At 45.0% G+C, this 12393-nt stretch overlaps 1 long non-coding RNA gene across 1 annotated transcript; it reads left to right on the forward strand.

Moving 5' to 3' along the window:
- Nucleotides 1–10012: 10012 nt before the first annotated feature.
- Nucleotides 10013–11202, forward strand: LOC123150824 (uncharacterized). Its single transcript, XR_006475365.1, has 2 exons — nt 10013–10601; nt 10706–11202. It is a non-coding gene; the product is annotated as an uncharacterized lncRNA (long non-coding RNA).
- Nucleotides 11203–12393: the final 1191 nt, after the last annotated feature.

The following is a 12393-nucleotide window of genomic DNA, read 5'->3' on the forward strand; positions in this document are numbered from 1 at the left end:
GTAGGCCTTTTTTTGTTTTTGTTTTTCTATTTGTTTGCTGTTGTTTTGGCTTTAGTAAAAATACTAAAGCATTTTGTAAAATGCTGGAATAATTTGTGGACACTCTCTAGATTATTCTAGTGGCCCACATTTAATTTCAGCATCATTTGAGCATTTAAATTATTTATAGTATCTAAATGCCCAAAGTCAAATACAATATGAATCAATTCAAAAATCCAGGAATGACCTAGAAATATGTTCATCATTTTTGGCGGAGGTTTTCACCCTTATCAGAAATCATGAACATTTTCAAAGGGCATTTTTGGGTTCATTGAAAATGACTTTAGTTGAGCCTATTTGAAATCCATGTGGTGCTAGGGTTTGAACATCCCCATTTCAAGTTTCTGAGAATTTAAACATGATGCAAGATGATGGTGCAAAGACAAGCAAGGCCAAAGCTAGGGCTGTGACAACTCACCCCCACTAAAGAAGAATCTCGTCTCGAGATTCAAGACATGAGGTAAGAAGACAGAGGGGTCACAAGGCTAACACGATCTTCATGATCCAACTTCCCTTCTCGAAGATGTTGAATCATTGCTTCAAATTGATCTTGAAGTCTTTGCTTTGAAATCTTCTTGCAACTATGATGACGAAAGAGAGGAAACTCGACAGAATTCGATCTTCACAAAGATCAAGCGATACACGATCAACTTATGGAATGAGACGATAGAACGTCTCTCAAGCCGGGACACAATGCACACATCAAGACGGATGGAGAGAAACTGGTAACAAAGGTTCAATTTGGTAGGCAACATTTCCACGCTTAAGAAGATGGTGGATGCGTTTCAAGTAGTGAGGAGTTAAGTTGTGCTTCATGTCGAACGGGGCACCTTAGAGGAGGTGGCTCGTAGAGCTATTCCCTTAAGTGGCAAAAATAATTACTTTTGATTCAGAGATCACTGAAACTCTTTATACCAGCCTAAGGCAATTCACAACAATCGTTTAGCGGAGTACAAAGGGATGGCATACCCGGACTAGAATGGATAATATGGACTACCTTGTTGAAGACAACACAAAGGATGATTTGCTTATCATCGGAGGTGGAGGGGACCCATGGTAAGTCCACTTTTGAAGATGATATTGGACAGCAACTACTGAGAACGGCAGCCCATGGGGGATTGGCACAATGGCGGTGCAAGCTGGGAACAGGATGCAACTGTTGGGAATGTTCCAACCATCATATCTGCCTGAGATTCAGATCCGATTGGTAATAGGATACTTCAGGCTCAGCATGTCTAAAAAGAAAGTTTGCAACACAATTCGATGACATGGCGTTGCGAGATTCTCGAGGAATGAACTAAGGTAGCAAGCTCCAAAACATGAGCTGGTTCTGCTAAACACATGTGAACATGTTGTCCCAGACAAGCATGACCACATAGTAGTCTTATGATAAAACACTACCGAGTTCAGGTTGGGCACCATCCTCGAGGATATCGAAGTCTTGTGCATTACCATGGATTAGCACTTAACTCCTTCTCCTAGAACAAATCAGTCAGTGGCTTGGTGTGCTGGGGACACATATGGACTGGAGGTAGCGAGCCTATCAAACCATAGAATACTTCGCGCATGCATGACTAACTTGGGATGATTCCAAAGGAAGCAGAACAAGCTTTCTTGAATCCACGGCGGCAACTTTCACCAAATGCACGTGAATTAGAGGTAGTCACTTCTTTCATCCAAACATATGCTTCATGAGCTACCATGAAGAAATGCTTTCAAAGTTTCCAACGCTAACTTAGATGTTCAACATGAATCATGGACAAGATGATAATGTTGTCAATGGGCTCAACAAACAACCATCCAGGCTTCCATATAGATGGAATTCCACAATTAAGTGAACACGGTGATAGCATTGGTCAGAACAAAGGATGTAATGGTGTATTCCCGAGGAATCAACCTCGAGTAGGACAACATTACGAACATCGTTGGTTCTGATTTGATTTGAGGATAGCCCACACTCAAATCAAAGTTTGGACAAGACAATAGATCCAATAACTGATCACGAGGACCAATTGATGAAGATATCATCTTTCTTCAACACACACACACACACAAAAGATATCCCTTAACACGAACTAAGCAAGACAAGCTTTTATCTTCCAACTCTCCAAGTTGTTGTTAAACTTAACCAACTAGCTCAGGGGTATCCAACACAGATTCTTGGAGAAAAGGGTGGCTACAAGAAACCAACTTGATCACGAACTCAACATAGCGATCAGGTGACAACCTGGTGATACTTCCAAGAAGATATTTGGAAAATCACAACCCACCGATATGTTATTAAGCTCGAAAACAATCTTGCTTTGCGAGGCAAGACGATGTGATCAATAGAGCAAGGGTTTGACACAATCCTAACTCATTGATCGAATAGTGCTCCGGAAATAAGGACTAGGTAGCACGATCAATCTTAGAATGATGATTCAATAACCAACACGCTAAGAAGGAGTTTATTGTCCATTAACTACCAAGCAACGGGGTTGCTAGGAGTATTGATTTCACACATCTCAGTTCACTTGTCGGCATTCCGGTTACCAACACGGAACCGAAGAATGAATAATGATGGCGAGAAGTATCACTGCGTCAAGAATTCATAAGAGCTGGTGCAATTCTCATGACATACTTGACATAAATATGGTAACACTCCAAGGTAGAACAGAGCAAAAGCTGGGTTGGCATTTTGATCCATGGAATACAACTACTTTGACCCAATCCTAGATATGGATAAGGTACTGGAGTTTGTTTCTCCTAGTCATTCTGGAATAGAATGGCTTGACGGACCACAAGAATAGCAGGCATCGATGAACACGATCGCACAACTACTCCCGACTATCAGTTGATAGACGAGAGTCAGAAAACAACTAAAGAGGGACAACTCAAGGAACATATAATTTTCTGAGTTGTGGATGCATAGATTAGTATGTCGAACCAAGTTCAATAGGTTTCTTCTGGATAACCCATGCAGAAAGGTAGAACTGGCAGAATCACAATTATGAATGGAGAACTCCTCAGGAGTACTCTAATGGTGATCTTTTGGTTCAAAGAACTTTTGCCTTAATGGTTCATGGTATTTTGAAGAAGGAAATACCACGGACCTCGAGGACTATCACAAAGGTTACTAATATCCTAAAGGAACTAGCTACACTATCAACACGAAGCAAGTAGGGTGAATCTTGGGCTTAAGAACCCAGAAGTAGAATATCTACTACTAAATGGCATCATGGGATGTTTTCGAGAATGGTGGCCAGAATCATCACACTGGGAACAGAAACATTGCTAGATCACTGAGTGGTTCTCGAAGACACCTAGGGTCATAATACTAACTCCAACATACATGTCAAGGCAATGGAGTACCTCAACAGACCGATTAGTGTGCTTAATCTAGCCCAAAGGAACATCGAGAACAGGAAGAAGGGAGTTGCAAATGCATCGTACTATTTAGAAACCTGGGATGACTCGGACAGCATAACGGCTGTAATTGCTCAAAAGATTTGAGACATCCTGCAAAAATGGTGGCATAACCACTCAACATCACAATATCAAAGTTCTGAGGCCAGCTACGAACATATGGAAGTAGTAGGAACTAAACTAAGGCTTGAACTCAACAATCCTAGGCAACTATGGTTTAGTAACACGTCATCCTGAGAGATAGAAGAGAAGCCTAGTTCTTAACCCCGTAGAAAAGATAAGATGACTCAGATCAGAAGGGCATAAGGTAAAGGAGTAAAAAGAGCCTTACGTTCCCTTCCACAATCAATTCCCTTATATAACTAAAGCATTTCTAGACTCAACTTCGACCAGTTTGGCTTCCTAATCCTACAGGCAGTCAGGCTCTGATACCAAAGCTGTCAGGACCCTGATTCCAAGTCACATCGATCTAGCAGGTAACACCTCATATCACTTTGTGGCCTCACGCACGGTATTCCCACGGGTGTCGCCTTACCATGGCCCGGGACCGTTTGCGCCTTTTGGTTCACGTATATGATAGTGTCGCTAGCATCCATATGACAGAGCACCCGGGCCGACATGGCTAGTCGTGAACCCAAAGCGGCACCAACCTATGGGGACATGCATACATGAATCACATCGAGCATGTCGGTCAGCAGCGTGTGAATCCGGGCTGTAGCAATGGGCTAACAGGACTCCGGGAACCCGGGCTATAGCAGGCTAGGCAGGACTCCGGATGTCACCGCGTGACATTTCCCCGAAGGGACAGACACAGGAACAAAGTGAAACACATGCCTGCTAGTCAAGTGTCCTGAGCAGTAGTGCTGGGCTAACAGGACTCCGGTGAACCGGGCTGTAGCGGACTACTATGGCTCATGGAAGCACTAGACTACATTTTCCCATAAGAGAGGCTGCCAAGGATAAACAGCTAGATTGTCGGATCCCACACATACCAAGCATTTCAATCATACACACAATATGCTTGATATGTGTAAATACAACATGGCATCACAACATAACTCTACAACTCAAGTATTTATTCCTTAGGCTCCGAGGAGCGAGAAATTACAAACATGGGTCTCATGACCCAACAATCATAGCATACAAATCAAAGCACATGCGGAAGCTTAACATGTCTGAGTACAGACATCTACAAATGAAAAGGCTGAGAAGCCCAACTATCTACCAGACCCTGCCAAGGGCACAAGAACGTAGCTGAGGTAACAAGCTAAACGTTGAAGTCCACGTGGAACTACTAGCGAGATTGAAGTCTCTCTGCAAAACATGAATTAAGCAAACGTGAGTACAAATGTACCCAGCAAGACTTACATCAGAACTAACTACATATGCATCGGTATCAACAAAGGGGGTGGTGGAGTTTAACTGCAGCAAGCCAGCTTTGACTCAGTGGCTAACCTGAACTACGACTGCAAGCAACTCTTTTGAGGTGGCGCAAATGAGTCCACATATTCACCATTCAATACACCACTATGGACCCGCTCCCATCTCCCTATGAGATCGCCATCCATAGCACTCACACTTATCTTGCGCATTTTAGAGTATCCACTTTCACTTGTCTATGAACTATGCAAGGGGTCCAAGTTTCCATATCCGAGGAATCCGGCTATTCGAATAGATAATGATAACCCTGCAGGGGTGTACTTCTTCACACACGCTCCCACCACTTACTGTCGTTTACACGACATGTACTCGGCAACCTTCAAGCGGAAGCCCAACGAGGGTGTCGGCCACGGCCTACCTAAACACTCAAGTCTCTAGTCCAGGTTTATCACCTATCCAGGTTCCATCCGCAGGGAGTCCGGCCGAGGTTTCCACATACGGCCCCGAACGATGTGTACAGGGTTCCGAGACACCAAACGGGCGCCCGGCATGCCCGGCCACGGTGTATCTACCACATCATAGCCCACCCCTAGGGTCAGCGCTACGCACGGCCGCCAACACATAACCTGCAAACACCAGAAACTAGTTGCAACTCCTGGACAGAGTACTAGGGTGATTAAGAAGCCGAGAGGGTCAGTTAAGGATCCCAATGAGTGGTAGTAGCTGTTCATGGATCACAGACACAGAACTCAGTTCCTGAGGACGGATGCAATGAGACAACCCACCATGTACTCCTACATGGCCTCTCACCGCTACCTTTACCAAATCGTGTTCACACACTTAGCTCACACACAGTAGGACATGTTCACAACTTTCCAATTCATCCCCGATTAATCAGACCTGACACAACTCTAAGCAATAGCAGGCATGACAAGCAAACATGAATGAGTAGGCACATTAGGGCTCAAACAACTCCTACTCATGCTAGTGGGTTTCATCTATTTACTGTGGCAATGACAGGTCATGCAAAGGAAAGGGGTTCAACTACCGCAACATGTAACAGTTGAATCGTTGTTGTCCTAATGCAGTAAAAGAGAGCATGTGCAAGAGAGTGGGTTTGTATCAGAATGAACAAGGGGTTTTTGCTTGCCTGGCACTTCTGAAGATAGCATTGATTCTTCATCAGTCTCAACGATCACAACGTCGACACAACGTCTATCGAGAGGGGACAAATACCGGCAACAGAGAAAGAAACACAATCAATGCAATGCACAATATGATGCATGATCATGACATGTCAATATGCTGTGGTTTGAGCTAATGCAACTAGCAACATGTTAAATGGAGTTGGTTTGAACCCTAGGTTCAAATTCAAACTCCATATGTGAGAGTTTAAATTCCATTTATGTGAGTTGGCCTAAACAGCAGCCATAAGTTGTTCTAACATGCATGAAAATGCCATAAATAGATTCCTTGAATTTTTTTGATAATTTTTCATATATAAATTATTTCATTTGGAGTTACGGTTTAATTTCTATGATTTTTTGAAGTTTAAGTCATTTTCTGGAATTTCCTGAATTGTTTTTAAAACAGAAATTAATTACTGCGTCAGCATGACATCGTCATGACGTCAGCAGGTCAACGGGGCACGGTCCAGGTCAAACCCGACCAGTGGGACCCACTGGTCAGTGACCCAGTGACATTTAGTGTCACAGACAGGTGGGTCCGGTCAACGGCCACGTCAGCAAGGTCAACGGTGACGCGTGGGGCCACTGTGTTTAGATTAATCTTAATCTATTTTTGTTAGTTGGTGGCAGCGGGGCCCGCATGTCAGCGAGCCAGGGGGTTAGTTAGTGGTTCAATTAGTCGCTAATGACGCGTCCACGTCATCCAAAACGGCGGCTAAACGGAACACGGTGGGGTTGCCCGTCCGGCCGATTCCGGCGACGAGAGCTCGCGCGGCTGGGTCCTGCGGACGCAGCGCGACGAGGCGCATCGATCGGTGGTGGTGGGTGGTGCTAGGGCGGCCGGAAACGGCAACGGCGCCGAGTGAGGCGACGGCCGGAGTTCGGGAGCAGATGGGTTCGGGGCTAGAGAGCGTGGGAGGGGGAGATACTGGTGGCTATGGGTTCGCGGAGACGCGCTGAGCACACTGGTGTGCTCGGACACGGGCTGCAATGCCCATGGCCGCGTCTGCGTCATCGCCGGTCGCGAGGAGCTGACGGCTTCGGTGGAATATGCGGCTAGAGGAAGGGAACGAGCTCAGGGAGGAGGGGGAAAGACGGAGCAACTCACAGCGAGTTGAACGAAGACCTCGGCGTGCTCGGGGAGGGGTTGGTGACGACGGGAGGTCGGTGGCGATCTCCGGTGGCAGAGGAGGAAGAAGACGATGGCAACGGCGATGCAGGCCGTCCGGGCTTGGTTCCTTCGTCTTGGAGAAACGACGCGAGGATTCAGAGCTCGGGGGCACGACCGGAGGGCGAGGGGACGGCTGTGGCTGCGCGTACGCGAGACGGTGGCCGGTGGTTGCTCTCGGATGGATCTCGGGGAGGAGCTAGGGGGTGAGGAAGAGATCAGAGAGTGAGGGAGAGGAGCGAGGGGTCTCCAGGGGGTGTCGTGGCGCTCGGAGCCGTCCCCAGCAACATCGGCAACCAGGAGCTGGCCGAGCGCGTGCGCGCGCGCCGCGGCCACACGCCCTCCTGCTTACTGGCAGGAGGTTAGGGGTGACTGGCGCGTGGGCCTCGTGGGCTGGCTGTCCACTGGGCCGGCCAGATAAGTCCAGGTAGGCCTTTTTTGTTTTTGTTTTTCTATTTGTTTGTTGCTGTTTTGGCTTTAGTAAAAATACTAAAGCATTTTGTAAATTGCTGGAATAGTTTGTGGACACTCTCTAGATTATTCTAGTGGCCTATATTTAATTTCAGCATTATCTGAGCATTTAAATTATTTATAGTATTTAAATGCCCAAAGTCAAATACAATATGACTTAATTCAAAAATCCAGGAATAACCTAGAAATATGTTCATCATTTTTGGAAGAGGTTTTCAGCCTTATCAGAAATCATGAACATTTTCAAACGGCATTTTTGGGTTCATTGAAAATGACCTTAGTTGAGCCTATTTGAAATCCGTGTGGTGCTAGGGTTTGAACATCCCCATTTCAAGTTTCTGAGAATTTAAACATGATGCAAGGTGATGATACAAAGACAAGCAGGACCAAAGCTAAAGCTGTGACATATATATATATATATATATATATATATATATATATATATATATATATATATATATATATATATATATGACTCCTCTTTTATACTCCCAGGGGTATATACTCCCACCATTAGTTTTTTTATTATACCCAATTCCTTAAATGGTGGCCGAACAGATCTAACAACCAGCCCGCCAGAACTCCCCCATGCATGCGTAGCTAACAAGAGATTAGATTGAACCATGCAATTCAAGTTTGAATTAATTATTTATTGGCATCTGGACATGGGGTTATGTAAAAATGTCTACATACTTACTGATTGTTTCAAAGGAGTATATACATATCTGTTTTTTGAATGGAGTATATACTACTATTCTCATAGTATATACTACCGTATGTTTATGGTGGAGTATCCTTCGTATGAAACATGCAATATTGATCAGTATATATTGATATCTGATTTTTTTCCTTTGCAAAGATGATAACTGATTGTTGGGAAGGAGTATATGGTTCTTTTCTCAAATGAGATATACTTCTCTTTAAAGGGGTATGTAATATATTTTAAAATGTTGTATGTGAGGTATATAATACCACCTATTTTTTAAAGTAGTATATACAGATTTTTTGGTGGTATATATTAAACATCCAAATTAGTATGTACATCTTTAATGAATGGGTATGTATGTACTGATTTTTCATAGGTAGTATATACTGCATTTTCTTCGCATATACTTTTTTATTTAAGTGGTATGTGCCAAGCATCCAAAAATGAGGCATCATTATTTAGTATGTTTTTTTTGCAGCGAACATTATTTATTATGTGAAAGAGGCATCATTGACGTACATTAAGAGTATGTACGTACTTGTTTCCTTATGGACTTTATACTTGAAATTTTTGGCATGAAGTATATCTTGTACAGATCAAAGGAGTATATAAGCTACCCAAAAAGAAGTACGTGCTATCCATAAGAAAGTATATACATGTTGGATAGTTGGATGCAGATCGATTTACGTATTCCGCACCCTGACAACACGTTCGCGCATGTTGGGTCCGCAGAAGACTAGTGCAAAGAAAGCTCGACTATGCCACATCCATGTCCAATTGGATCTATGGCCACACCATGGATGAAGTAACTTGACTGTGAGCGACCAAAATGCTAACTACGATGGAGTTGTCTGTTGTCACGGAAAACGTTGTCAACCCGTCGCCGGATGCGTTAGTCTACATCGTCGAGCCATCGCGACGCATCACATCTGCATGCATGCATGGTCGAGCCGTCTTGTTGAGCCGCCGGCTGGCCTCGTCTCCTCTTCCTCGTTGAGAAGCCCCGCTGACTTCATTATTGTGACCTACAACAAGCAACTGGAGAAAAAATTACAGTAAGAAAGCTTGACACACCTACATCATCTTGTACATATACCTGAACACAACTTGATAGTTCCATACCCTTCCTCCAATTACCTCCCGTCCATTAATTACCTGTACGGGAAAAACAATGGTGATACTTGGACGTAAGTGCAGCGTACCCGGTTTGAGATCTGGCCAATTCTACCAGGTGGAGTAGCGCCGAAGGAGAGTGCTTGATCTAGATGCCGGAGACCTGCTGGGTATATACGGGGACGACGATTGTCACCATCATTCGCAGTCGTCGACGCTGGCGGCGGCGGAGCTTGATGAGAGCCGTACGACATTTGGGCTGTAACAAATGACGATGGGGTTTTTCACGCAAGTGGGGGTGTCGTTTTGTTTATCCCTAAAAACAAGGATTCTGTTTAAGCGATTTTGAACTACCACGTGATTATCCATACGTAATTCAATTTAATTATTAAAAGCATGAAATAGTCTGGATAAGATGGGATAGTGCATGGAGGTGGGAGTACATACTCCTAGGAATACTAACCAATTTTCTTATATATATATATATATATATATATATATTAAAATAATTATTTGGATCACAGCAACCCTGTATAGGGCCCAACAGGGCCTTCCCGAGCTTCCCAACCTCTCGCGCCCGACCAGGTGCGAGACTTGCGGCGACCCCGATCGGGATCCCGATCCCGCCTCCTCTGCCCTCTCGTCCTAACGACCACCGGCCGGCGGTCATCTCTGACGCGACTCGCCGCCGCCGACCGGATCCTGCTCCCCCTCTCCCATCCCTTCTACCACCGTTGCCGGATCCAGCTTCTCCCCTCCGTCGCCACCTTAGGTCTGACCGCCGGCGCGGGCGAGCGAGCGACGGCAGACGCCGGCGCGAGGGAGCCCGCGGCGGCTGGAGGCGGCGAAGCCCCAGCCACCAACTGCGCCGCCGGCCGCCCCTGCCACCAATCACGACGCTGCGAGGCCCGACCTCTTATCGCGCCGCCGCTTGCCCCAGCCGTTGCCCCCATGCTCTCTATTAGCGTAGCCCGTCGCCGTCCGTGGTGCTCTGAAAAGCAGTGCAGTTCGGGAGCATGGCGCGAGCTCAGAAACTCGCCGCCCCTTGCTCCGGCGATCTCATCTGCTCCCGTCGACGGACGCACCTCCGCTGCTCGTCGCTGACCACAATGCGGCGATGACGCCGAGATTTGTGAGAAGCTCCATGTCGTCGTCCTTCAGTGACGGGATGAATTCCATCGCGTTTCCAAAGTTGACCTTCTCCCCTTCTTCATACTGACCTTCTTTCTCTCGCAGCACTCGCGGGGAGCGGGATACAGACCGGCATCTCCTCCATGCCGGCGTTCGCACAAAAATGAACTACCTCAGTCTCCTCCTCAACGCCGCTGTTTCGCCCTCAATTTCCTTCGGCCTCTTCTACATCGGCGTCAGCTCTCCCCGACCTTCCTCGTCAACTCTCTCTGACCTTCCCCGCACCTTTCCTCTGCTGTCGCGCATGGTGCTTCGTGGCATCCCAAGTGCCTCTCCAAAACAGTCGTGTGTAGTGCTCCCCTGAAATCCTCATGTGTGGAAAGCTATGGCATCCAGCTACTACGGTTGTTTCTATTTAGCATTTTTTTTCTTCTCTTTAAACTAGCTGTCGATTTGCCCCAGTCTCTCTGATGTGCTGCTACATATAGATGTGTTGCTCATGTGAAAAATGTGTTAACTGAATTTAACAGTCTTGACAGAACTGCAGGTGTGTGTGTGTGTGTCTAATTTATTGTAAAATTTCTCATTTTACCCTTCTACAACCATTGAGATGTTCATAGACGTTCCATGAAGTTCTACAACAACTATACGCCAAGTCCTACTCCAGCTATGCACTGTTCTTCACGGTGGTTTGCATGCCTTGCTGCTACTGGATACTGGACGTGTGTCCTTGTGGGCTTGATGGACGTATGTTGACTAGCGTCAGGCTCCGGAGAGCAGAACAAAGTTGACCTTCCATGCAAAGAATTCAGATATGTTCTACTATTGTCATTCATCTATGGTAATTCATGGTCCCACATGTATGGTGTTAGTTTGCTGAATCTACACAAGCCGTGCTGAGTATTCTTGCTACAATATTGCTAATTCCAAGAATCCTTACCGAAGCATTATACTAAATCTGAAAGAAATACTGCCTGAAGCGAAATGAACACTTTCAGTTCAGACTTATGTATCCCTTCTTGCCCAACAACACAACTTGCTTCCCGAACCTGAATTTTTAATCGGTCTAGTCTTCATATTTGTTTTTATAATGTTTCGACGAAGCATCGAACAAAGTGTTCATTCACGCCTAACAATTTGCGTGTGTGTGTGCACTAACCTGCTTTTGTTCAAGTCTTTTCCAAATCTCACATACTAGTGCTGGTGTTCTCTCTGTATGTTTGCTAAAGTATGTATAGAAGCTTTATATATTTATATTGTGATTGATTTCTCCGTGCGCACACTCATGTGTGTGTGTGCACGCGCGCACACGCCAGAGCTAGTTACCTTACCGACGACCAGTGAGCACGCCTCCGTGCAGGTCGTTACATACCCTGCATGGTGAAGATGGTCATGTGACCCTCTTCCACAAATGGATTCTCCCCGTTTCTAAAATAACCTATAGGTTGTAATTTAAATAATGGATAAGTTCCTTGTTTATTTCAAAAACCAAGAAGTTTAATTTTAAAATATAGAGCAGTTCAAAAATACAAATGTGGAAGCACAAAAGCAATAATTGAAGAAGTTCAAAAACAATTTCAAATTTAAAAAATGGAAAGAGTTAAAAACGTTCATAAAAATGATTTTCCACTTTTAAAAAACTAGTAGTTCAAATTAGACTAACGACCCTGTTCCATGTTTATATATAAAAAATATTTGTTTTCCGTTACTAACCAAAAACTAAGGAGTTCAAACTTAAAAAGTGGTGAAGTCTGACGTTTATAAAAAAACAATTTTTTTGCCGATAGTTCAAG

This window comes from Triticum aestivum, chromosome 7A, assembly GCF_018294505.1.
Source record: "Triticum aestivum cultivar Chinese Spring chromosome 7A, IWGSC CS RefSeq v2.1, whole genome shotgun sequence".
Classification (NCBI taxonomy): domain Eukaryota; kingdom Viridiplantae; phylum Streptophyta; class Magnoliopsida; order Poales; family Poaceae; genus Triticum; species Triticum aestivum.